The sequence below is a fragment of the Neopsephotus bourkii genome, unplaced genomic scaffold (genome assembly GCF_033783945.1).
Source record: "Neopsephotus bourkii isolate Nb327-2 ecotype Australia unplaced genomic scaffold, CSIRO-AGI_Nbou_v1 NB_256, whole genome shotgun sequence".
In the NCBI taxonomy this organism is placed as follows: domain Eukaryota; kingdom Metazoa; phylum Chordata; class Aves; order Psittaciformes; family Psittacidae; genus Neopsephotus; species Neopsephotus bourkii.
Window position 1 is genome coordinate 408,391 of NW_026900765.1, and position 27,523 is coordinate 435,913.

Genomic DNA, 27,523 nt, shown 5'->3' on the forward strand with positions numbered 1-27,523 from the left:
TCACTCCCTCCCCTTCCTACCCCCACTCCCAGAGGGATGGGCAGGACAATTGAAAGAATGTAGCTCCCACGGGCTGAGATAGGAACAGTCCAGTAACTAAAGTATAACACAAACCCACTACTGCTACCACCAGTAATAATAATGATAAGGGAAATAACAAGAAAAGAGAATACAATTGCTCAACACCCGCCCATCAATAAGCAGCCTGACCTGAGCCTTCTGGATAATTCCCCCTAGTTTATATACTGGACATGACATGCTGTGGTATGGAATACCTCTTTGGTTAGTTTGGGTCAGGTGTCCTGTCTCTGCTTCCTCCCCAGTTCCCCTCCTCCCTGTCAGAACATGAGACTATTCAGAAGGTCCTTGGTCAGAGTAAACATTGCTGAACAACAACTAAAGACATTGGTGTTATCAGCATTGTTTCCAGGCCAAAAGTCAAAATCACAGCACTGCACCAGCTACCAAGAAGGAGAAAAATGACTGCTACTGCTGAACCCAAGAACAAGAAGACAAAAAAGAAAACCCATCATGTGGTTCCAAGTGAACTTTTCCTCTTTCCCACTAACGATGCTGAAGATGATCCCTTTGTCTTTAACCTAGAGGCACAGTTTTTTACCTGAAGAAATATACTTTTTCTATTTCTTTGTAAATGCTATGCTGCATTTTTTAATGCTTCCCCTCCCAATCAATACTTTGTGATCTGAGCTGAAGTGTTGTGATCCTTTTCTTTGCAAAACAATTTGAAAAAGGCAAGTCTCATGGTTTTGCTCAGATTTTATCTGTGTGCAACAGGTGGATGAACCCAATTTTCTAAAACAGCAGATCTCTTTTATTAAGACCATTAAAAATGAAACCTGTTTGTAGCTGGTGTTGCTTGACAAAATATATAGTAGGAATCTCCAAGTCTACTTTCTTGGCTGGTACAATCTGAACATGACTCACTTAACATTTCCAAAGTATTTTCATCCATAGGTTAAACCTCATAGCTCTACCTGTAATAAGTTAGATCATGACAGTGCAGCTGTTCAGCAATTTAACTGTAAACACAGCATCACATTTTATTTTATCAAATAAGTCTATATTCCTTTAAAACACAGCAGTAATTAAGTGCTTTGAAAAGATACATATTCAAAAGGGAAAGTGGTCAGAATGATAGGTGACTCTTCACGGGAATACTAAAGCTATGGCTACCAAAATTTCAGCCTTCGAATGAACTTTGCACTTCTCTGGATCTGCTGTTCACTCTCACACACATGAACAGGCTATTTTATTCCTCCTGTTTGTGTAAGGACTGACCATAGGAGGCATCTTGACCTGTTTCATTAAGCATGCAGACCTTAAAGGTAACAGAAAATCACTCAAACGCTTTTTCATTGACTACTGAGTCTGGACTAATGTCTCACTGATAAGAAAGACAAATCTAAAACATTCAGTGATGCTTCTACTATTACAATGTAACGTCCTCTTCCTGCAGACCAGAGAAAATGGGTCACTGGTAATAGGAGCCAAAATGACACATTTACGTTTAAATAATTCAGGCACCAGTTGAGCTTTGTACAAAATCAAGCACTCTGCTTGGGCCCCTTGTATCTGCCCACGCTGGCAGGAGCTCTGTTTTGTGTTTGGATCTGTTTCAGTGTTTTTAGCCAACGTGTTCAGCAGTCTCCACAGTTCTTTCCTCCTGCATTCAGGCTAATTGTAGGTATGTGAAGCACATGTGCAGAAGTGGGAGCGCAAAGCAGGAAGGTCAAGGATTGTTCACCTGAAACCTGCTGGGGTTCCACAGTAAAGTTAATTTACAAAGGCCCTGTTCTTGGGGCCCCCATTCCTCTAAGCCTTGATGAGGTATTTGATCAATGGTTCTGGAAGTCAACCACAAGGAGTGCCTCCTCAGTTTTGAAGGTCGCAGGTAAATCCTGCCCTTATTCTGACTCCAATAATGCATTTATCTAAATGCCACATCTAAGTCATAACCAGTCATCAAAGTGGTGACTAGGTAGTACAGCTATTTCTGTTGAAACATAGAGCACCATGTGATAAATTACATCTGCAAGATTCGTTTCATATGTCAAGCACACATTACTTGTAAATCAAATGCTAAAACATGCCTTATTATTCAAAAGTAAGCAGAATGCTGTAATTTGTAATCATCTTGCAGCACACTGCAGTGAAAATGAAAGCAGACTATTAAAATTTAATGCCTGTTTGGTGAAGTAACACATTTCTGGCCACGTTTGATGCAGCATTGTTTTTTCACACCATTGTGTATGCAGAAAAAAAGTCAGCTTGTGCTTGCCCATGTTTGTGGAAACTAATTGAAAAAAATGATTTAGCTGTTAAAAGCTGACACTGGGCTGGAATATTATTGTCAGCACAGACACTGGTGGCAGTGGCTCCGTTCTCCTCCTGTCAACCCCATCCTCTTGCTTTTAACAATTGTCTGTTGCTCTTCAATCCAGCTCCCCACAGTACACTTGCTAGCAAATATTCATTGGAGCATCATCTCTGTTTAAAGTCTCAGCCTATACACATATTCATCTGCGCTAAGTGAACAGCAGCATCAGCCCAAATTAAGCTGGCATGAAAACAGCCACTGTTAATAATTTCTGCTGTGATTCAGCTTAGCTTTGGATAACAGGTGAATATGTTTCATAACAAAGGCAGTTACAGCTCTGTTATCTCTTTCAGGGTGCCTGTTTAATCAGAGGAAAGGAGCATGGTAGCTGCTGGAGCATGTGGCACGGGCAGGACCAGCTGCCATCAGACCCCATTTGTTATCTGCAAGATTGAGCAGGCTGCCTGTCAGGGGCAGATGCTGGGCACAGTGATTAGCATGCAAAGTGCTGGGAAAGGCTGAGGTGAGGTGGGGTGGAAGTCATCACACTCCATCTGAATTTGCTACGGATCTCTCCTGACATATAAAAATCTAGAACACCACCCCTTTGGCTGAAATGTGAATTTGTACAAGGATGTGTGTCAATCTCGTGTGTGATGTATGTGACTAAAGATAAAATTACAGGAGTGCGGAGCTCTGTTTCACAAATTAGGGCAAAATGCTGTTTGCAAAATGGTGAATTTCTGAGATGATAGCCAGGTCTAAAGAAGTAACTGTTTAACATCTGCTCATTAAAATGCAGATGAAGGAGTAAGATGGGTGGAAATTAATAGCTAGCAAAATAAAAATGAAACCTGTAATTTCATATGAGAAATGTTTTACTACTGTGATGGATTTTTAGCTGCTTTTTTAATATGTATATATATTATAGTATTTCCATCTACTAAATCTTTATTGTTCTATTATTTAAGTTATCTTTCGTGTCAGTGCCACATGGTTTGAAGCATATTAAACCATAGTCATATACTTAATTCTGTGGATTTGCAGATGGTTCATTTCCAGCCAAGTATCTTTTTCCTTAGATCTCAAAAGAAAATCTCTAATAGCTTAAATTGAATTTTTATATATTATGATTTCCAGAGATGTACTTCTTAATGGTTTCTGATGTGCCTAAAGGCACGAATCTTGAATTACTTTCATAAAAATGGGTTAGGGAGAAACTGAAAACTCCATTGTGGGTTAGTTTTTAAATTTTTTTATTTTCGGGGGGGGGGGGATGTCCTCGTTGCAAACACTGAAATCCAATTGTGCATTGACCTACTTTAATTGTATTGCTGTAGTGTTTTCTTGAGCATTTGTAATAATGAGAATAGAACAATGTATATTTCAGAAGTGCTTGATCACAATTCCACCATATCTGCAAAATGTGTATCGTATATTGACTTTTAGAAACAAAAGACGTCTGCTTCTTTTTCAAAGAACAACCTTAGTTGCTTTGAAATATCTGAGCTTTATCTCTTACAGAAAGCAGCACTGCGATTGACCTATTTCCATATTCCATTTTTTTCCAAACATGGCACTAAAGGATTCTCCTTTCAATTAGAATATCTTTGCAATTTTTTTTAAGTCCCTGGAAGATGAAATTGGTCCTCAGTTTGTATCCATATTCAAATTCTAATCTCCCCAGCAACTAATTGTTTTATTTAGTTCTGACAATGCTCTATCTATTGTCGTCTTGGACTGCATTCTGAATACTGCCTCTTCCCCTGACAATTACTGCTGTTCCTTATCCCTGCAGCCTTTAAAAGCTCTGTGTAACATTAGCGTATCTAGCCTAGTGAAAATGTCTTTACAGATTAGTGTAATGTTGATACTTCTGGCTCCCTGTTTTTGACCTGAAGTGGAATATATTGCGCTGCTGGAGCAGATGGAAATCAGGGCTTCATTGGGAAGCCAAGATTGCTTGGCTGCCTGCCAAGAGTGCAGAGCTGGCGGCTGTTGGAGCCTGCGCCACTGGCAGCGCCTTCACTGGAGCTGATCTCTGCCCTTGCAAAGTGGGGCAGGCAGCATTGTTTCCACTTGCTTTGCATCAAAATATGTTTAAGGTTGTTCATCCATAGATGTTTATGCAGAATTCTAGGAAGAGACAATTTATTTTGTGAAAGTGGAAACCTCTTTACTCAAGTTTTTTTTTTGTTTTGTTTGGTTTTTGGGTTTTTTTTGTTGTTTTATTTGTTTTTTGGGAGAGTGGGCAGGGTGTATTTTTTTAATAGAAAACAGGAGGCAAAACGAATATAAAACACAGAAAATAAAGTTGTGAACTCCTAATAACCTCCTGAGAAGATGTAGATTGGATCATATGAACAATTTATTGTAATGTTACTGTCGCTTTTAGTGATTCAAGTATACTTCTTTTCCTTTGTTTGTTTGGTTTGTGTTTTTTTACCAAAATGTTACTACAACCCAATGCAAAGTATTCCCATCAAATATTTACCTCTAGGCATCCTATGAAGCTCATGTGATGCTAAAATATATAAGTGGATGGAAGATTAGGATCGACACATCTTCTGCTGCATGTTGTATGCAATTCAGAGATTAAATACACATATTCAATAATCACAAGTGCACTGTTATTATTACAACAACTAACCTTTCATTGGGCATCCGTATTAAATCTGTCACCCTGGATTTCTACTTTTTTCCCCTCCCTGCAATAATATTATTCTTTCAAGTGCTGCATTTCCCTAGCAGTAAAACATATGCTGTTTTCTGCCTAAGTAGATGGATAACGTAAGCTGTGATGTGGAGAGTATTTTTTTTCTTATAATTTTCTTTTTGAGGATATAGTTATAGTTACATATATGTGATTTTATCTGGGATAAGAACTACCATCTGGTAGTTAAATGTGCACAGCTTATTGCTTGAAGTGCTTATACACATTGTGAAAACACACAGCTTTTGTGTATGTTAGGATACTGCCTATATGTATTATTAATAAACTCACATATTAACTATTCGAATATATCAAATGATTGTAAAATAGAGCAGTGATTATAGACAGGAAGGATTAGGACCGGTATGTTGTCAGATGTGTATTTATTCTAGAAGTACTATTATGACCTTCTAATATCATATTGTTTGCAACCTCTTCCAGACAATAATTATTTCAGGGGAAAAACGGAGCCTCTTTCACAAAAGAAAAGGCCTTTGTTATATTCAAGGAGCTGAAGCTTTCATTCTTGGTATACCAATTCACAAAGATGCGTGCTGAATGTGTGTGAGCAGCAAGAGAGGCAGAACGTATAAATTTGAGTTACTTTGACCTTTAATCCAGGAGCCCAAGAAGAGAAATGCACCAGGAAGGCTGGTTTGTTGCTGTCTGGAGACTGATAAGCTGTAATAAAGGTGCACTCCGTTACAATTCATCTAAAGCTTCCATTGCTATCATCCCCTTTTTTCGATTTTTGTTACCTCAAGTACTTATCTAAATCCTTTTCAATGCCAGCTTGAATGCACTTTGTATTTTTTCCAGCTGTGACTGGTGCTCTCTCTGTGTATGTCAATGTGCTTCAGCACACACTCTTTCCCCTTGTTTGACAAGAACCAGTGCCAACACCTAATTAAGGATAAGCCATGGAGCTCTCTGCTGTATCTTTTTCAACTGCTGTGTTCCCAGCTTTCTGCCTAGTTGAGCTTTTATGACAAGAACAACATTTAGGCTTCAGCCTACTTCTAGTCTCTTAGTTCCCCACGTGTGAGCTAAAAGGAACTTAACTCAGCAGCCGATTTTAGAAACATTTATGTTAACAAAATCCACAAGTCTTTTTTGTCTGTTTCTGAAGTACACGTTTGTATGTAAATCTGTCTCTTCGTATCTATATAACTAGATATGAATGCACACGTATCTGAACAGAAAATGGACTTTTTTCAGATTTCCTTTCATCTGTGTCCACACCTCCCCTCCCCCAACTGTTTCCTAGGAGATGATCAGAGGGGTGGGACGGTATTTTTCCTCTGCAAATGCTGTATCTAAAAATCTACCAGGAGCCTAATTCAGCAGGAAGGAAAAATCCTAGTTCAGACTACCATCAAGCCATTTTAAGTGTTTTATCTCAATGATACAGATGTATTTAGGTCACAAAACAAGAAAAACTTTCAAAGGGTTAAGCATTTGGTAAGCTTGAAAATCAGATTAATATGACTGATAGGTGACTACCAGATGGCCAATTAAATGAGTACATACAACAATTTTGTGGGGAGATTTAAATATACGTCCGTTGGCATAACCGAGTTAAATTAAGAGACAAGATTTAATTTTCTTTTTCTTTTTTTCCTGCATCCAAATCCTTGCATCCAAATTCTGGTCTGAATTTTATTTAAGTCTGCATATCATGCCAGGTCCACAGTAAGGTTAAATGCAGGTACACTGGTGTAGCTCGAAACAGAATTTGTTTTATTAGTAAAGTGGTAAAAACTACTTCTAGAAGAAATTACTAGAAGAAAATCCTGGCTACATGATAGGACCACCTTTGCTATTAAATATGTGTGTAACTGAAGGCAAAATAATAGGTTACTGGCTTCAATGTTTGATATCCTGCTTCTTGTGTTGTTAATCTGACAAGAAACGGGCAATTTGAGTGCGAATTTCTATCAGCAAGTCCTGAATTTAAAGTCTGTCCTAAGTCTAGCTGAAAATCTCACCTGTAGAGACAAGGTTCATTCGAAAACTACTTATGACATTCAAGACACATATAAACAGTTAATAGAATCTTCACCACCTCCTAGTTTTGAATGCTGTTTAGGACCAATTTCCTTTGCAACTATAAGTTCATCCATTCCTCGAGTTTTGCCAATAACAGTAGCCTCCAAACTGCTCCAGGTTTAAGATCTTCCAGTTAGTACCACTTTTGTTCACCACCCTTACTTTGTCAGAACATTGAGAAGGAAGAGAAAGAGGTTGTCAGGAAACCAATTCTCTGCACAACTCCTAGCTGTATTCGTGAAATTGCTTTGCATTTGTGTTGAAACGTTCCATAGCTGATTTCCTGAGCACTAGAAGATAGGAATATTGTATTTACATTCTTGACCAACAGTGAGTAAAATCATGCCAATCACAGTTCTGCTGTAGTTCGTAAAGTGCACAAAGACATTGTCTTGTCATTGATGTAGACTACGATAGAACTAATCTAAACACTTCCAATTGCTCAGATATGACAATGACTGCTCTGCATTTCAGAGTGTTACTATCTGCATTAAAAGCATTTCCTGAGGAGCAATTCTGTGGAAATCTGTTTAGAAACGAGAGGAGAACAGAGAGAATACACTTTAGTTGTTATCTTAATCTTGCATTTATTTGTTTATTTTATGTCAAGCAGCTCCCCAGGCAAAACAGCTGGAGGCTGAAAGTTAAAATCTGGCAGTGAAAGAGATCATAGTGGGCAGATACACACTTTGTGTGTTCCAGAGAGGAAATGGATTTGGTTTGGCTACGTTATGCAAGCTTAGTGCATTTAACAATTATAGCAAAATTAGTTTCAATCACGTTAAATTCTGTAAGTAACAGAAATGAATTTCAAGAACTTTGCTCAGGCAGAGCATGGAAAAAACATAGTTTTGCAATGTGTGGTACCCATGTATTTTGAGCTCAAAAGGAATCCCAAGCAAATAAGATTACACTGTGCTACTTGAGAAACAATAGTGCAGACACATTATGTTACTTTTATTTATTATATTACAATTATGAGTCCAAACTAGGCTGGTGGCCAGCTTTGGTCCCGCAAGTCTAAATGGTAAAAAACTTACTGTATTACTACTTTCCTGGAACAGTACGTACAAATATCCCGCTAATGTTTACTAAAAATCGTGAGAATTTTTATGCTCCATTCTGCTTATTTTCTGCCAGGATTACTAGTGGTTTATTACAAGAAGCAGCCACTTGGTCATCTTTTCCAAAATGCAAACAGGTGTTTAGAAATCAACCTTGGATTCTAATGCAACTGAAGTGTGTCAATTAGAAAGATCTTGAAGCACATGTCAACATTAGTCACTTTAAGCAGAACTAGTTTGAGTAAATACATAGGTATTTAAAACTGAATTCTCTTCCCCCCACACCTTACACTGTCTTCTGTCATTAAGGACATGCGAAGAGCTCAGCTATAATTGCTTTGCTTCAGTGTTTCAATTCAGGTACTGCAAGAAAATTGCTAGTATGAACAGAGCCATTGACTCGTTATAAGAGCTAGATTTCTTCTTGTTCAAGCTATTCTAAAGCCATTTCAAAGGCTTTGAAAACTATTGTCCCAAGGACATGACAGACTTGTCAGCTTTTCTGTGCATACTCACAGAGAAAAAGAGTGTGGTTTGAGAATTATGCACACAGATTTAATAATTTGACATTTCTAAGGAGTAGCTGCAAAACATCGGTGTGCTTTCTATGCAGATGATGGGTGTCTGTGGGAGTGTACACTCAAAGGGTGCAAACTGAGAAGCTCCAGTTCCAGTGCAGAGGCAGAAGGAAAAACACTCAAACCTTAACACCACAAGAAGTGCTAATCACTGTAAGCCAATTTAACAACAAAATCAGACTGTGCTCTGCATAACGCAGTGCACAGCACTGATATTCTCATCAACAGTGCTTATATTGCATTAGCCAATACCAAATATGGGGCCGACATATAAGCTATTTTCCAGCTCTAGGAAGCTGCAGTGAGTAGTTATGCACATGTGTGTGTTCACTCTTGTGTACACATATCTCTTCATTTGGAAACTGACATTCTTACCCTGCTCCTAGCACAGCACATGTACACGCTTGATCTGCTCCAGATCTTCCCCTCCTGCCAATTTTTTGTTTGGAGTTTGGCTGCTTCATGGGCTGCTCTCTGCAGGACCTCCTTTGTCCCTGTCACTAGTTTCCTGTGCTCCAGAGAGGCACCCACAACCTGTTGCACATCCAGAGCTGGTGCCAGAAGGATCCACCTGCTCTGCTTCTTGACAGAACAAATGTCTTTGCATTGTTTGAGAAATCCTTAAAGCCTGACTACAAGAGTGAGCAAACAAAATAGGCTGGCAGTCACATGCAAGGTATAGGTGCTGCTGCCTTGTTTATGTGGTGCTAGGAGGTATTTGTACACTAATGCACCCTGGCTGACATAACAGGGCTAAGGGGATTGAAGCAGCCAGAGTTTTGTTGAGTTGTTGTGCATGCATTTGTGTGTTCATGGTTGCCAGGCCTTTTCACCTCCACAGTGGTGTTTGCAGACTTCAATTTGCCTAGGTTCTTCTGGTTTCAATCACGTGGCACCTTTCCTCTAAGTCCTTTTCCACTTCCAAACTCTCCTCCTTTATCTACCTTTGCACTAGCCTAGACGGAGATTGGTCATCTGAGACACAAGATAAGTTACTCAGATGTTTTACATGAGAGGGTGCAAAAAGGGCAGTGACTTAGAAAGAGAGATTACTTCCCCATACACCATCTATTGTTCCTCAGAAGTACTGTGTCAGTAACTGCAAAGCAAACAGTAATAATCAAACTGGAAAAGCCAAGCACAGCATCAGATTCTGCTTTTAGTTGATTCTGTGGAGGAGGACAGTGAATGACACAAAAATTGTAACTGAAGGTTTAATTTGCTTTGGTTTACTTTTGGTAAAGTGTGTATGTGCATTACACACTTCAGTGTGAACTTAAAGTCCTAGTACGACTATTTGAACAGTTATTCTAGGCTACAATGTGTTTTTCCTGCAGTCTGTGACAGAAAGGGGGCCATGTATATGTCAGAAGTCCCAATAATGATGCTCTTTCTCATTTTTATCACTGGGCACAGGAGGCAAAGATGCCAGTATGATTGTGAAAGCATTTTAACTGGTAACAATGGCTCCAAACATGTAGGATGAGCCTCCAAAGAAGTCCAGCTAATGTTATTACATTTCTTCAAATAACAGGTGATCTAACTTCCCTTAGCTTGCCTATGCTTTGGCAGTGCTTTTCTACAAATATACTAAGAGAATATCCCAGATTACCAAATCTTTTCTAGTTAAGGTTAAATATATTCTCTAAGTACACATAAATCTCTTTAAAGGAATATGGTGTTACATTTCCCTCCATGTGTTTCTTAAAAGAAAAAATTATAATCTTGCTATTGCTTGGGAAAAAAAAAAAAAAAAAAAAAAAAAGCCAACCATCATCTCCTTATGGTAACTTGGCCAGAGAGATGTAAGTTAGTTTCAGCTATAGCAGAAACTGATGTCAGCATGGTAATTGTTAGGCAGAGTCAATAATGCCTCTCCTCAGTATAATTGCAAATCCAGTACATCCATGACCAGAACTAAATTGCTTGAGAGCAATCAATAGAAATCTCCCAATTGCATTCCCTGGTGTACACATCAGATAGAAAAAGGAAAACTGTCCATCCAAGCAAAAGGTCAACTTTGCAAATTACAATATAAGGCTAGTAAGTAGTCTGTCCACACAGAAGCCTCTTGGTTAACTGTGGCTAGAGGAGACAGACCTGAATTGGAAGATGTGTTTTTTTTTGAGAGTAAAGGCTACGCCTACATGAGCAGTAATTTGATGCAACTGAAGTAGAGCAATAGATTCATGTAGCTGATGCTGAGCTCCTAACATTTGTTCCCTATGAGGTTTGCAGCATTTAGTCAGACTGAACTTAGTCTGTTTCCTCAGACCAAATATTCTCATGACATGTTTTCAAAGCTGTCTGAAGGACCAATCTTTGATGCAGATATCTGCATTCCTGTGACAGTCTGGACATCATTAGGTTTGTACCTGGAGTGGAAATTCTGGCTCAGTTTCCTTGAAGATGAATGTAGCTCATGTACACCAAAACCACTGTGAGGAGCAAATCAAAGCACAGTAAGTGGGGAAGCTCAAGGGATTAATTTCAAAACCTCATTTAAGATTTCTTGAACAAAATTACTATTGCAGATGCAGCCAAATATTTGCTCCAGAAATCCCAATTGTTGTTTTCCTAGATTCTTAAGGTCTTCTGCTTTTTTCTTCCTCAGTCACTTTTGCTTGTACTTGCTATAAATCCCTGAATAAACAAGTTGCCTTTGGTACCATGTAATTCTTACCACTTAAGTTTTTCTGGTTAATATTAAACGAAGAGATATATAATGAATGATTCAGTAGAACACAGGATTCATTTTACTTAAGGGTCTGATAGAGCGTCAGAGGCAATGGCTGAGTTTGGAGCTGATGTTGTGGGTGGGTTCTTTTTAAAAAGAAAAAAGAGCTTTTTCTGTATATGCTTCAGGAGTTAAATATAAGCTTTGAAATGTAAGTTTGCTGAAACTAAGTCCCTTGAAATTTCAAGAAGCTTATCTAGGCATCAGAGCTGTAAGAGCCCAGCTAATTATTAGGTCTCTCAAAACATTGTGAAGAACAGTCATCTAATAGCTCCTGAACTCCCTTTGAATATCTGCCCCCACTGCTGAAGGGTTAAATTCTCTTATGCATATATATATATGCATATCTTCATATATCTTCATTATTTTCTCCCTTTATATTTTGGAACAGAAGTGGTCTGTTACACGTTTTGTCTGCTACTGCGTTTCCTTTTGGAGGTTTCTGCTGCAAAGGATTAGCTTTCTAAATTGACTGGAATTTTCTGAGAAATACGTTTTAGCATAAAATTGTTAGTTTCACACTGTGTCAAATTATGCTGCTCACACACTACACAGCACAAAACAAACCTGCACAAAGCTGTGGTGTGGAAATCATCAAGAGTATTTTTGCTTAGGCTGTGCTGACAGAAAATGTTTTCTTTCCAGTGTAACTCTATCTTTCATTTGACAGGTCTTTTGTTATAAGTTTATAAGCCAAATATTTTCAACAGGTGTCAGAGTTTAAAATATGCAATTTTTTTTAGATGCCTTCATAATTCTAAAATGGAAGAAAAAGGTATTTGCCCCATAAGAAAGTGTTTTGTAGAAGTCAGCATAAAATTCTATTCATTGCTGAAGAGGAAAAAAAAAAGTGTAACAGGCGTTGCATTTGCATTATGGTGTGGATTAGTACTGTAATCAGAATAGTATAAAAAGGCTGCTAAACAGCTGATACTTTCACCGTATTGGAACCAAGTATGGAGCTACAATGCAGTTGCATTAGTAACATAGTGTTAAGAACATTTTCAATTATTATGCTTAACCTTGCTAAGAAGCTAAAATGAACTCTATCAATACAGTGTAAGAGGACATAGCACAATAGCAGACTGCTATTCTCTCAGTTTCTCTCCTATCTCCTTCCCTTTTTTTCTCCTTGCTACAGTAAGGGAAATGCGTGGACTCTTGCCCACACTATTTCTAAATCACTCAAGCAATTGTTTCCTGTAGATTAATTTGTAACTCTGAATCTCAAGAAGAAGGAAACTCGAATACATTCCTCCCCAGGGTTATTTACTGATCTGGAATTTTAATGCAATCTAAAACCGAGGTTAAGGAACCCATGACACATGAGGAAAGGGAAGGAGACAGCAGTGAAGGTGACACTAGAGTGTTTCCTTAGCAAAGCTTTTTCTCTGTGTGCCAAAAAAACTTGCTTTACCCAGTGCTTAACAACTTCCTTGCTGTTTTCTGTCATGCAAACAGGCTTATGTAAAAAAGCTGGGCAGGGGGTGAATGTGTGTACATGGCTTAAGTACACACAAGGCTACGTTTCCAGGAGGCTCAAGTATTGTGAGCTTCTTTGTGCATGGTTGCTCTTGTGATGAAAGTTTTCTTACACAGATAAGTTAAAACAAACAAACAACTTTCATCAACCCTGATGTTGTTCTTTATCCTGTCTGTGCAAGGCAGTTGGAACCCTAAGGTGCTGTTAAGGTTATTTAGGCATGAAAAGGGGCAAATAGGCAGATTTCAGGGAGAGTTTGAAAATACATAACTAGTGATCTAAACACCGACAACCTGTTAGCATTAAAAACCCTACCAGTGTTTATATCCAACTGCTGTCTAAATACCTTTTAAAATCTGGTGTTCTGTAAGGAAAGAATTCCTCACTTTCAATTTCTTCTATCATTTTGGGTTATTCAGAATAATTAAATCACCTCTATCATAGGATCATAGATTCATAGAATAGTTAGGGTTGGAAAGGACCTTAAGATCATCAAGTTCCAACCCCCCTGCCATGGGCAGGGACACCTCGCACTAAACCATATCACCAAAGGTCTCGTCCAACCTGGCCTTGAACACTGCCAGGGACAGAGCATTCACAACCTCCCTGGGAAACCTATTCCAGTGCCTCACCACCCTAACAGGAAAGAATTTCCTCCTTATATCCACTCTAAACTTCCCCTGTTTAAGTTTTAACCCATTACCCCTTGTCCTATCACTACAGTCCCTAATAAACAGTCCATCCCCAGGATCCCTATAGGCCCCCTTCAGATACTGGAAGGCTGCTATGAGGTCTCCACGCAGCCTTCTCTTCTCCAGGCTGAACAGCCCCGACTTTCTCAGCCTGTCTTCATACAGAGGTGCTCCAGTCCCCTGACCATCCTCGTGTCCCTCCTCTGGACTTGTTCCAATAGTTCCGTGTCCTTTTCATGTTGAGGACACCAGAAGTGCACACAATACTCCAAGTAAGGTCTCACGAGAGCAAAGTGGCAGGATCACCTCCTTCAACCTGCTGGTCATGCTCTTTTTGATGCGGTCCACGATACGGTTGGCTTTTGGGGTGCGAGCGCACACTGCTGGCTCATGTTCATTTTCTCATCTATCAACACCCCCAAGTCCTTCTTAATGGGGCTGCTCTGAATCTCTTCTCTGCCCAACCTGGAACTGTGCCTGGGATTGCTCCTACCGAGGTGTAGGACCTTGCACTTGGCATGGTTAAACTTCATGAGGTTGGCATCAGCCCACCTCACAAGCACGTCAAGTTCCCTCTGGATGGCATTCCTTCCCTGTTACTGTATAGCTTGCTTTCACTCTTCCTTAGCAATGAAGTTTTCTGCTCACCTTGGGCTGAGCAGTCCAGGGTAAAAAAGGGTTAAAAATAGAACAGAGGAGACTAAAGGGACGCAGAATAAAAAAGTGTTACAAAAAAGGGGGAAGCACAGCTTTTTGCAGGCTTCCCACTAGACTTTCCAGAGGGGTGTTCTCAAAAAGTGACATTGTTATCTTCCACTTCACAGGGTGAAGTCTTCGGTGACATTGAAAGAGATGTCTGTGTACATGATTATTATGAACATTTGACACAACAGACAAATCATAAACATTAAAGCAAAATGCTTTTGAGAGGATAAGACATTCTGCCTTTACCAGTTTTCTCAGACGTTCTGTTTTAACCAGAATATTACAGGGGGGATTTGTCCTAGCAGTACTTCTTTCCTTGCAAATTGGAAGTTACTGTCCCTGATGGCAAATGGAACTTCGAGTCTTCTGCTGCAAGGTTACACATTCCATTATGTCAAAGAGCTGCCTTTTAGGCCAGATTTTCCTCAGCACTGGAAAACACATGCCCTGGGGTAAAGCAAAAGGAAGGAAATGAAGTTACCCTCCATCATTTCACCTGTGGACTCCCATGCTTCAGTGTAGAGTCTCCATAACTAAGTGGAGAGCACATAATCTCCTGGAAATTGCCAAAAAGCTGATTAAGGAAGAAAGAAGGAAGTTTAGAAAAGAAACATCTATAACATTATTCCAGGGACTCCAGCCAAATTTTTCTCTCCTTATATTTTGGCAGGGATTGGTGTCAATTTTAGATTGCTTAATAAATTTATTTTCATTAGAAACTTAAGGGAATATTGTTGAATAATAATATTACGGTGGATTTTGGAATGTGCTTGTTTCACAAGGGTGTTAAATTCCCAGCCATTCTATTGCAGCACAGGGAGTGGCTTTCTTTTCTCTGCCCAAGGTATATTAAGTCCTGCCAAAATAACTTTTCTCAGAAAACAGTGGCAAAAATATTCATAAGCCAAGGGAGGACATCATGAAACAAATGAGCATCAGAATAGAAAGGGTTCCCAGGTACTGTAAAGAAGAAAGGGTTTCTTGGCACAACAGAGAATTGCCTTGTGCTCTTCTTAAACAATTAGCTGTGCACCACAGTGGTACAGAAAGCATCTGAAATCGTGTCTTTGCCATCTATAATGGAGATCTCTCCGATCATAAAGAAAATTATTCTGTGTCAAGAGGACACAGATATTGTCTGTGAGCACCTCCTGAGGCCTGAGCACAGCTGGATGTTTGAAAAGGAGGGTCAGGAACTTGAAAGAAGAGGCATGTGCTAGAATCAGTGGATGCCACTTCGCTGAAGTTTGGCCATCTGCTTCACTAAGGTGGAGAAGAAAATCTCATTTAGGAATGAAAGAATCTGTGATATTTTTATTTTATTTTTACTGATTATCATGGATCTATTTCAATTACAAATATTTAAGACTTCCAAGATATAATATTCACTTTGATAGCTAGATTAGAAGCCCTCAAGTCTCTAATTATAACTATTTATATGATTTACAAAGGAAATGGAAGGACTTATGGAACTATATTATATGTATCTCTCCCTATCAATTTTTTAACCTCTAAACATCTCAGCTATTCCAGTTCAATTTGATGAGACAGAAGGCTCTTCCATGCTCAGGTAAAATGTATGTGTTTTCCAAGTATATTGGTAATCTAACAAAGTCAAGACAGGTGTAGTTTGAATATGAGATTTATGTGTTGAGGTTAAATTTAATATGGCAATCTTGTGAAAAATGTTCTTCTTTTCCATTTCCATTGTTTGTACTACTGCATGTCATCTACGCAGATTATCCTCTAGAATAATCTAGTCCTTCACAATGGGATAGCTGATGTGACATTCCTGGCTTGAGTGGCACTATTCGCTAGTGCAAGTGACCTGGGCCTTTCAGGCTAGATCTGAGACCTCCTTCCTGTCTGGTACAATTGGAATGTGCTGCAGGGCAGAAGTCTTAACTGCTTTGTGTTGCAATGAAATTGAAAAGGAAGGAAAAAAGAGCAGTAGATACAGTTGTTCAGTGCCAATCCAAGTTTCCAGCCGTATGTACAATCTCCCCTTAATACCCTTGGAGCTTTCCAGAGCAGCTTTTTCGGTTATCTCATGATCTTCTATAGACAGGGCTCTGATAGAAAAATCCTGCTCTTTGAGCAAAACAGCAGCTGTGTGAGGACCTTGAACTATTTGGAACTTTCCCTTATGACATATATATTCCATGGGCCAGAAGAATTCAGTTGCAAAAACCCAACATTTATGCCTAAAGGGCTTGAAAAATGTTATGTGGAGACAAGTATTGCACTGTAAAACAGCTTTTCTTTGTGTTTTACTGTCTGTAGATCTATATTAGAAAGTTTATCTGAGAAAAAAAAAAAAGTTCTTTTAAAGTTTTCCACTGCTTTGAACTTTAAAATGACACTCTTTTTCCACTGAGCTTTTCGAAATGCTTGCTGACATTGCTCAACATCTCTACACAATATCAGTTTTGTTTCCTACACTTTACCATGCAATTTGCCTTTTCGTTATACCCTTTCCCTTAACTTTTCCTGCTTGGCTAGTCCTTGTAATCTGACTTCAAGAACACTTCCTGGGCTTGTTGTAGAAAGCATTCAACTCCTGCTCAGCATGTCCACTCCATTTTACCTGCCCTATAGTCTTGTTTACTGTTGTTTAACATTGCTGGTTTATGGCTCTTAGATCTTTCAGATTAACTGGTTATTCAAAAGCTGGCAGGATGAATTGCTTGGTTTCCAGTATTTAATGTTTATCTCCCCTTGGCTCTCACCATCTGTTCTTATTTGGCAGTGCAGGAAAAGGAAAATTTTTTAACTTCCTTTAATTTTCCCTGTTTCCTGCAGATAGTTAGCTTGTCTGGTTCCTCTCTCTCTCTCCAGATATAATCAAGAAGTATTTGGTGTCACTTACTGAGGCTTACGAATCTGACAGAAATTTCCATGCTAGATTGTTTGTTGCAGGCTTTCCTTAATAAGGAAAAGGTAGGGATTTTTCTTTTGTTGGGGTGTATATTGACTAATGCATCCTCAGTATAATGCAATGATATTCACAAAATTAGGACTGGTTTTTTTCTCACTTCATTCAAGTATATTCCTCCTAACTTCTTTCATTTGCCTTTATTTCTCAGTGTCATATCCTTGAGCACATCAGCAAGCCAAATACCTGTTATTTTGGGTAACATCTATTCTTTAATATTTCAGTTCCAGTATAGACCAATCCCAACACAGTCACAGTTGCCAGAGGTAACCCCGCATTTACGACCAGTGGTCATGCAGTGGTGTCTTGAACTTCAAATATGGTGCATTTTTTTTTCCCAGCTTTTCTTATTTATGGTCAATCTTAGAGTGACTGGAATCTTTCATTCTCTTTACCATCTGGGTTTCAAAGTCTTACAGGGAGAGTCTCAAAACATGGTTACCTGTTACATCCTTCTGCATATTGAAGGACGTATGAAGGAGATAAGGATGGAACATAGAATGTGGAAAGAGAAAGCATTTGTTTTTCTCATGTATAGTACCCACAGCAGGAAGCCCAACTTTGGAAATATGCCTTCAGTTTTGAAAGTGCTCTACTGCTACCCATGATAATTGTGTTTGTAAACATTTGGAGGTGCAAATGCTGTCTTTCAGAGACAGAGATAATATCCTTTTAAAGCATTTTACAGTGTTCTCTCAAAGTATCTCTGCTTTCATTATTTTTTTAAAATGACACTGAAGTCAAATAGTGAAGTTAGAGCTTGTGGTGTATACATTAACAAATTACTGAAGGGAAGTTAAAGATCTGCCTCATGAAAGGATTAATCTGAATGAAAACCCAGCTGCTGTTCTCTTTTGTCATTCATCAAGTACCCTCAGATTCTTTTCTCAGTCGGACCTATAAAATAATTTGCCAGGTGTTGTAATCTGTCAACTGCCCCTGTTAACTAAAAGTCATTTCCACAGAACAGCTGTCCCTCTGTAGCTTGTGCGTAACAAGTTAGTTGTTGGTCCCCTTCCGAAACGAAAACTCACAGCCATTTGGTGTTCTTCTTGGGAGTGCTCATAAGGAGCCTAAGACCCATGCTGACACCAAGGGTAAGTACTAGTCTGGGAGTCAAAGCCCTTTCTGAAGCAGTATCTAGGATTTTTAATTATTTTATCTGGCTCACTAGGTCAAAGTGATGTTGAATGGGCAAAATGGATCTTGTGTTGGTAACATTTTATCTGAATGGCTAAACAGAGGATTTTGATTTTCAGCTCTGTCAGTCAAGAATTTTTCCCCAACTACTGAAAATTAATTTTTAAACTATGCTATAAGGTCTCTTAAAACAATTCTTTCCTTCTTTTCCAGCAATTTTTGGCAGCTTCTGTAACTTCATGCCGGATGATGAGAACCCTTCAACAGCTTAGCAAAAAGTTACTCAGTCATTCTGTCCAAAGAAGCTGTACTAGATGTTGCAGTAGTATCTGGACTATTGACACAGATGGTATTTAAATGATAAACAGCTCCTTAGACACATGTGCTGATGATTTCCTCATAATTTCTGTCTTCAACAATGTTGCAAGCAGCTACAGGTTATCCTAATATGAGAAGACTCATAGATCAGACCTGGTCTTTAGACTGAATAGTAATTGTATTTATTAATTTTTTTTCCATTTGGGGAACCTTTAGATTCTAGACTGTGCTCAACAAATATTCATCAATGCACTTAGGGCACTGTTATTTGAAAAGATGTTTCCTGACTTCAGCTTTGCCTGTTTGAGTCAAAGAGTTTCTCTGGTTTTACTTCCTCTGGCTTAGACTAATGGCTCTCCTTGTTGACTTACCTAGTAAAATTTTTTACTACACTTCCAGGTCTGTGTGAAATTCTGCTGTCAGAGTGCAAAAAAGCAGAGTGAAACCAACTCAATCCTTGTTTAGGGTTTGTTACTCATGCAATAAAAGACAGATTTCAGGACTCTGCTAAGGTTCTGTAATGTCTTCTTCTGTCAAGTGACGTAATACCTTTCAGATTTAGATCTTCTGTTGCATGAGATGTGTTTCACATGTTAATGTACTGGGAGACTGAAATAAAAATGGCTACCACATTCTCTCATGCTTAAATTACCTGTGAGGTGCCCTTGCTCTCTTGCTTGGGCTATGCACTCATGCATCATAGCATTGGCAGGGGGCAGAAAGAGTAGCATGCAGTGGGCACTCTGTTTCACTTTCAAAAACACACAGGTTTCAGGCTTCTTTAAATCTACTTTAAATCTCAGTTCTCAAATGACTTACACTAAAACAAATCTGGAACCACCATAGTAAATTCAGTATCTCTGAATTTACTATGTCACTTGAAAACACTACTCTTAGTTAAATCAGGTTAAACCCTTGGTGAAAGGGCACAGCCAGGCTTACTGTTTATGCTGCAGCTGGTTGGCTCAGGAGATGAGTGACTCCATTTGAGCATTCCCAGCTGGTTCAGATTTTCTGGCTTTATTTTATTTGTATGTGCTGACTTGTATATATTTTAGGCTTTTTGTTTTATTGCAACACTTTTTTTTCACAGAAAGTGGTGAAGGTGTCTTTGCTTATACAGTATGCTGGCATAGCTGAGGGCGCAGAGACATGACAGAAGAGAGGTTGAGCAGATGACAATAGCAAGCTTTAAATCAAGCTAAGCTATCTTCACAGCACATCTGACTGTGTCTAGAACAATATTAATTAAAAAAAAAAAAAAGGCAAACACTGAAATGGGGATTTCCAGGAGCCAGGGATGATATCTTTGTTGCTGTTGCTGCTGCTCAAAAGACACATCTGCTCAGAATGCTACCCTCAGTTTTACACAGAAGAAGCAGAATGGCTCCACAGGTTGAAATAAGAGGGTTTTCTGCAGATTAAACATGTTCTGCCCCACAACTGGGAAAGTTTTCAGTTGAAGTCTCCTTTTCCTAGAAGGTAGGTGTTGGCAGGCAAACATTTATCATTCCTATTCTTACATAGGTCTTGCCTTCACCCAGACTGTGCGTTGGTGATGTTTTTTTCTCAAGCAAAAAGGCAAAACAGAGGGTGTTCAGAAGGTAAGGCACTAACCTAGCTTACGTTACTGCAAGTTTTTGCCATCAGCCTTATGCTGGTGAGGGTGGTCTCGTCCTTGCTCTACCATCTTGTTATATCTTATTTGGATAGCTCATACTTCCCAGTTGTGCTCATTTCCATTACAGTCCTGAAGAAAACTTGTCAAATGGGCTCTGCCCCTTGCTTTTCTAAAAATCACGTATCTGTGTGTTCAGGCTTTCCTTTCAACAGAGGACTTCTTGTTTGTTTCCTGATATTGTCCTTTCTGAAAAGTGGTGGAAAGGAAGACAAACGAACAAGACCATTTGCCTTGTCTGGCAAGGGAAATGGCATGATTCAAAACTGCTTGAGCTAAAGAAATGCTAAAACCTCCAGGAAAATTCTAATATTTGTTTGGATGGTTTCGTTTATTTTTGGAGCTGTGGATATCCATGATTTCCAGTGCTTTGACCTTTACTTTGAAGAATGTCATAATTGTGCCAGCAAACTCAGCTGTTAATATTTTTGTTTCACACCTCTTTACAGAAGTTCATAACTGACCTATAAAATTACACATATTGAGCATATGTGGTCCCAAGCAGGAAAACAATAAATACATACGTAAATATAAAAGTGCTTGTTTAAATGTTATAAAGGCACAAAAAAAAAATAAAACTGGTGATTTCAAATGTGTTTTACAGTCCCACAAGTCAAAAGCAAGCCAGTCAGGTTTTAATTCTTTCAAACTTAAAATTATTAACCTCTTAGTCTTTAATGTGGACTGATGCAGTGCCTGTGGCCGTTATGGCAAATGACCACATTATTGCATTTACAAAATTAGTTGCTGTGTATTTGTGGTAATTTTGTCTCCATGAAAATTTAATACTAGTTTTCCTGCCAAAAGTTTCGGAAAGAGAGGAAAGGGTCTAACTTTCAAAGTATTGTACGGTTTAGAGGGAAAACAAGTAAGTTTTTTAAAAATCCTTAATGGCACTCTTTTTATGATTCATATCTGTGTTTAACAATTAGAATCTAATAGGTCTGAAAAAGTCGTTATAGCAATATAATTCCCAAACTGATACTTACAGGGTAGAAATGTTGTTCTGTAAAAATGATGGTAAAATTCATAGGAGCTTAAATCTTCAGCTCCCCAGCTAGCATCCTTTCATAAAATATTGGGACCACTCAGCTACCTTCTGCTTCTGAAAATTCATGAAAAACATTAAATTCTTTTTTCAGTGAAAGACACATCCTTGTGTTTTCTCCCAAAACTGAGTTTAACACAGTGCTAAACTGCACTAAATATGGAGAATATGTAGCTATACATGGAAAACATTCAATTCTACAAGAAGGAAGAGGAACAGTGTATGTAGCAGACTGGTGAGAAGATCTTATGCATGATGATAGCATGGGTGGTAAACTTCTCCTCTGTTTCTCTGCTTGCTAGATATCAAAATTATGTGAAAAGGGAGAAAAACAGCATGTGTCCTTTGGGCAAACTCAGTAAGAAATAGGAGTTTTCTTCAGAAGAAGGAGAGATGAGAGAAGGTACCTCTTCCACATTTTAATGAGAAATTACTCTCACTAGACAAACTAAGCTATGGCGTTGGTTTGGGCAATGCATCTTCTCCAGGCTGTCTCTCACACTGGCATGCTATTCAGTCATCAGCCTTGGCAGTAAAAGTGACAGCACAGGTCAGTCTCATGCTGACCTTTTGTCCTGCTCACACAGGCAGCCCTGAGCAGGGTTAAACAGCAGTGGCATAATCTTTGCCTTGTCCGTGTTGCTTCTACTTAGGTAACTATGACTTGAGCAGGTACAAGTTTATTTTAAAAATTTATTATGAAGGGTGGTAAAGGTAATGTTGGCCCAGCCTTGAAAATTTCTGAATTCCCTAATGTTTCAGTTTGCTCTGAAATCCTAAATCTAACTGTATCTTGCATGGTTTTGCATTTCAGTGAAAAGAGATCTCAGAGTTCAAGTCCTAAGATTACATTAATAAGGCAGTATGTCAAAAATACAAAGAAACTATGTCTCTAAATAGGCTCCAGTGATTCTATGCTTGGAATACATGACTTTTGTGCCATGAAAATCCTACGAAGGCCTTCGATACCTAAGTATTTTCATTCAGTGTTTTAACAACTAATTGATCCCTTTAACATCATGTTAATTCTCTTACAGGTGAAAATTAGCATACTTTCTCTCTAGACCTTTACATGATACACTACAAAATATTGAGAAATTAATAGGTAGAGATGTCATGGAAACCAGTCTGGAAAAATTTTTTTTTCCCACAACTTGTGTTGCAAGACTAGGTAAATATTTGATAGCTCAAAGAAGACATCAGGTTTTCCAGCATTCCCTTGTAGTAGGAAAAACTGTTTACAGTTTCTCAAAGTAGGGGAAAAAAATGAGCAATTCTATTGTCTACGCACACCACAATAATCCTATTGCAAGCAGATATGGGCCCAAACTTTGGAGCTGCATTACTTAGAAAGTAAGAAGAGGAAGATTTTACTGCTACTAGAGAGGAGGACACCAGAAATCCTGCAGTTCAATGACCTGGAGAGCACAAGAGTTTTTAATGTGCTCAGAGGATTACAATTCAAAGACAGAGGTAAATGTTGCACTCTCCCAAATAGCTACTGATTGACTGATACACTTAAAGGGTAAGTACTGAGTCCTGCAGAAGACCAGGGAGCCAAAACCAATCATATATAAAGAGAACAAAATCCTGTTTTTTTCTAGAGCTTGAATCTTGTACTCAAGGTAGGGGACATATGTCTGGGTGCTGCTGAAACAGGGCTTTACCAAAATAGTGGAAGCACAATGCCTTGAAAGCTAGGAGGTTCAGTTTCAAGGACATGTGTACATGTCAGTGAGAGTAATCTCTGAAACGGTGTACTTGAAATCTGGTGGATGAGATTTCAGCTAATTGAGCTGTTGTTGGTTGTTTTCTGGTTTTTGTTTTTTAGATAATAAATATTTGATTTATTACCTACTCATAAGACTACATAAAATACGGGAACATATTTTTCCCAAAAATTCACCCAGTTCTCAGCTTTTCTATTCGGAAAGAAGAGAAAAGGGCAGGGACATTGAATTTTTGCTTCTTATTTCTAGTATTTTTCTTTTATATGGATTTTTTTTGTGAACAGTATCAGCTCTCCCTTTGTAGCCTGCTGCCATTGATAGTGTATATATATTTGAATACAATAAAACTGAAACTTCCATTTAATATGAGCATATCTCATCACTTCCTCATTTATTGTTTTCATACACAATTTACTTTTTTCATTTTACTGTGAAGAATTATCGTCATGTGTTCCTGAATATTCAGCTCTTATGTCTCCCCATAAATCAAAGGATCATAAAGCAAATATTTTTGTAACACTAATGTAGCCTTAGAATAGACCTGTCTCTTGAAAGATTAGCAATGCTAGAACTTGTGAAGTGCAAGGAAAATATACATAGAAGCAAAGGGATAACCTTGGAACAGTAAACTAAAGAAAAGAAATAGTATTTCTGACTTTGTTAGCAGGAATGGTGCAAATGTGGACTTCGCTGAAGAACACCCTTGTGCATAAAGGAAAACAAAATCTTTCCAAAACTCATCCTGTTAAAGTCGTATGTTCTACCTCCAATCTCATGAGAAAAAAATGGGTCAAGAGTGGGGGAAGAATCTGTACGTTTAGTCATATTTTTTTCTGTTGTGAAGTGTTTCACCCAAGAAAACACCTATTCAGGTCAGGAGAGAAGAAATTGTTTTTAATCCACAGATTTTTCTCTTAATGTTGTGATTTTGCTACTCTATGCAGAATATCTAACTTTCATTGTAAGGAGCTGATTGAAAACAGATTCACTAAAGAGAATACACAGTTATAATGCCAAGCTAAGTATCAGAAAATGAAAACAATAATTTTTAAGGATTCTTTTGTATCTGCAGTATTTAAATACAGCTGAAAATGTCATCAGATTTTATATGCAGCTAGCAAGACACAAAAGGACAAAGATAAAATAATGCACAAAGTGGGAAAAGTCTTTAGGGATATTAAGCAAAACCAGAACAATATGGAAGTAAATAAAAGTCACTCAACAGACCAAATAAGACTTCATAAAAGAAAAGCAGACTAAAGCTGAGGCAGCTTAAGGAAAGCTGGATAGTGGTAGATGCAGTGTGATTTCATAAGGGACTGAGAGATTACAAAACAAAATATGAAATTATTGTGTTGATTAAATCTCAAAAGATTTCGAGTTTTGTTTTGGTTGTAGTAAGTGTCAAGAGGTTTGACTGCTTACTCATGTCTTCTCATGGCTCTAAAAAGTTGACAAAAAAAACTATAATGAAGAAGACTATAGGCAGAAATCCTTGCACTTTCCTCTTTCAAATGCCCTCCCCTATATTGTGGCATACGTGTTAATGCTTCCCAGACATACATAAAAATTGATAATAAACCTAATATTTCTTTAAACACCTTGATTCCCAGGTAGCTTTTGAGTTACTGTCCTGGGTTTAACAGTCAATTTCTCTCCTTGATAGCTGGTGCAGCGTTGTGTTTTGACTTTCAGCCTGGGAACAGTGCTGGTAACACCAATGATTTTAGTTGTTGCTAAGTAATGTTTACCCTAACCAAAGACTTTGTGAGTCTCATGCTCTGCCAGGGAGGAGGAGAAGCCGGGAGGAAGCAGAGACAGGACACCTGACACAAGCTAGCCAAAGAGGTATTCCATACCACAGAATGTCATGCCCGGTAGGGTAACGGGGAGTTACCCGGAAGGAAATGGGGCTTCTGGGTCGGACTCATTTTTTTGGCGGGTGGTATCGTGTTCTCTTCCCATGTTATTTTCTCTTCTCATTGTTGTTGGTGGTGGTAGCGGTGGTGATTTGTGTTGTACACTGGTTGCTGGACTGTTCTTGTCTCAACCTATGGGAGTTGCATTCTTTTGATTCTCCTCCCCATCCCTCTGGGATCAGGGAAAGGCGGGTGGGGGGGAGGAAAGAAAGAGGTAGGAAAAGGCAGGGGAGTAAGTGCACAAGCTGTCTGGCTGGGTTTAAACCACGACAGTTCTTTTTGGCTCCCAACGTGGGGCACAAAGGGTTGAGATAACGACAGATCTGTCCAGATTAATAGTCACTCATCACCATGCTGATTTATTGGCTCTCAAAGATGTTCCTCTCGATCTCACAGTTTCAGTATATCATACCTTACTTCGAGCCAGTATTTGCTGTATTAGTGTTTTTCAAGTGTGAGGCTTGGGTTAAGGTTCTTGTCTCATTGTACTTTATGGCCATGACTTGTAATACAATAGAATCATTGATCATGAAACTGATCTGGCTTACGTTTCCAGTGTGGTCACCACCTTTATACTTTGGGATGTATATAATAAAAGTGCTTAGCAATTGCACATCTTTTTTCTCCTTCTCAGGTGGTCAACCTGTGAAGGAGACATTCTTTTACCCCCCCCAGTCCCCCACCCCCCCAGACCGTTTACAGCATCATTTGAGAGTTTTGAAGTTTTTGAATGGCCTTTTAATACTGTTGAGACTTGTTTGCTGATTGCGATGGGGATCACCATGTTGGCATGCATACGGAGTGTATTTTGCCCAATAACATTTTGTCTGATTTCAGAAGTTGAGCAGAGTCAGGTTTGGGTCTTGTCTGGGGTTAAACAACGATTTAGGAGGACCAAGAGGTTTTCCCTGAGGCTGGACAGTCACAAGTGGCAGGGTGTGTGGGATAGTATGGGCAAGTATCTAGGTCAGTGGGCCCCTCCAGTACTTCGGAATTTCACCACCGAACAACTTCAAGGTCCAGAAGAATTAGCAAAACACTTAAATGAGGTGTGGCCATACCAGAGATGGACAAATTATGTCAACATGCTGGAGCTTGGCCTATGCTTAGAGGGCCTTGTTCAACACTATGCAGCACCTTCAAAAGGAAAAAAATGTCACTGGACCTGAGGGCAAAGCAACAGTCAGTACAGGTACTCCAGCTCCAAGCACAGCAGCTACACCACCCCAGTGGCAAGTAGAGTCGCTACTCAAACTTTGGCTGCAACAGACAGCGCGGCTACCCCAGCTCCAAGCAGAGCAGCTACACCACTCCCAGCAACAAGTACAGTCACTACTCAAAACACAGTGATAATCACTGCAGCTAAACCAGAGGACCAATTCGTACCAATGTTGGTTGCCCTTGTACGCAAGAGAAAAAGCAAAAAAGAGGCAAGAAGTGTGAAGCAAGATGAAGAAACAATGTATTCATCACCCGGTCTAGCATCTGATCAGGAGTCATCATCACATGACGCAGAAGAAGAAGAAGAGGTGAATTCTCGACCTCGGACCTCAACCAAGTTATGGAATATGTGAAAAGGTTTTACCCATCAACCAGGGGAGCACATCATCACCTGGTTGCTCTGATGCTGGGACAATGGGGCTAATGGTCCTGAACTAGAAGGTAGGGAAGCCAAGCAGCTGGGATCACTTGCTAGAGAATGGGGAATTGACAAAGCAATTGCAAGAGAGAAGAAGTCCCTCAGTCTTTGGAGGCAGCTCCTGGCAGCTGTCAAAGAAAAGTTTCCATACAAGGACAATGTTATGAGTCGTTCGGCCAAGTGGACTACTTTAGACAAAGGCATCCAGTCTCTGAGAGAATCAGCCATCGTAGAGATGATCTATCACACCAAGCCAAACAAAGGGGACATACCCATAAACCCAGATGAAGTTGAATGTACACGACCCATGTGGCAAAACCTTACACGGACTGCACTGTCCTCTTCTGCCCATTCATTGGCAACAGTAACCTGGAATGACATAGTATAAGAGTGGATGAAATGATTCATAAACTCTGAGAGTTCAAAGACAATCTCACTCATTCCATCATCTCAGCTGTGGAAAAACTGTCCCAGGATCTCAAATAATTGAGGGACGGTCTATCTAATCTATCCATCTCCTCACGTGTACCAGCACGTCTCAGATATTAACAAAAGGTGTCCTATTGTTCAAGAGAGGAGATACAGGAGGTATATGCCACAGGCGACCGTATGGTTTTACCTGTGGGATCATGGAGAAGATATGATGAAGTGGAATTGAAAACCTACTTCAGCTTTGGAGGAACGGCTGAGTGAATTGAAGAGGGGAGCAAGGGCCAAGACTGATTGTCTCATGAGAGCTACGGCTTCAGTCTTTGGT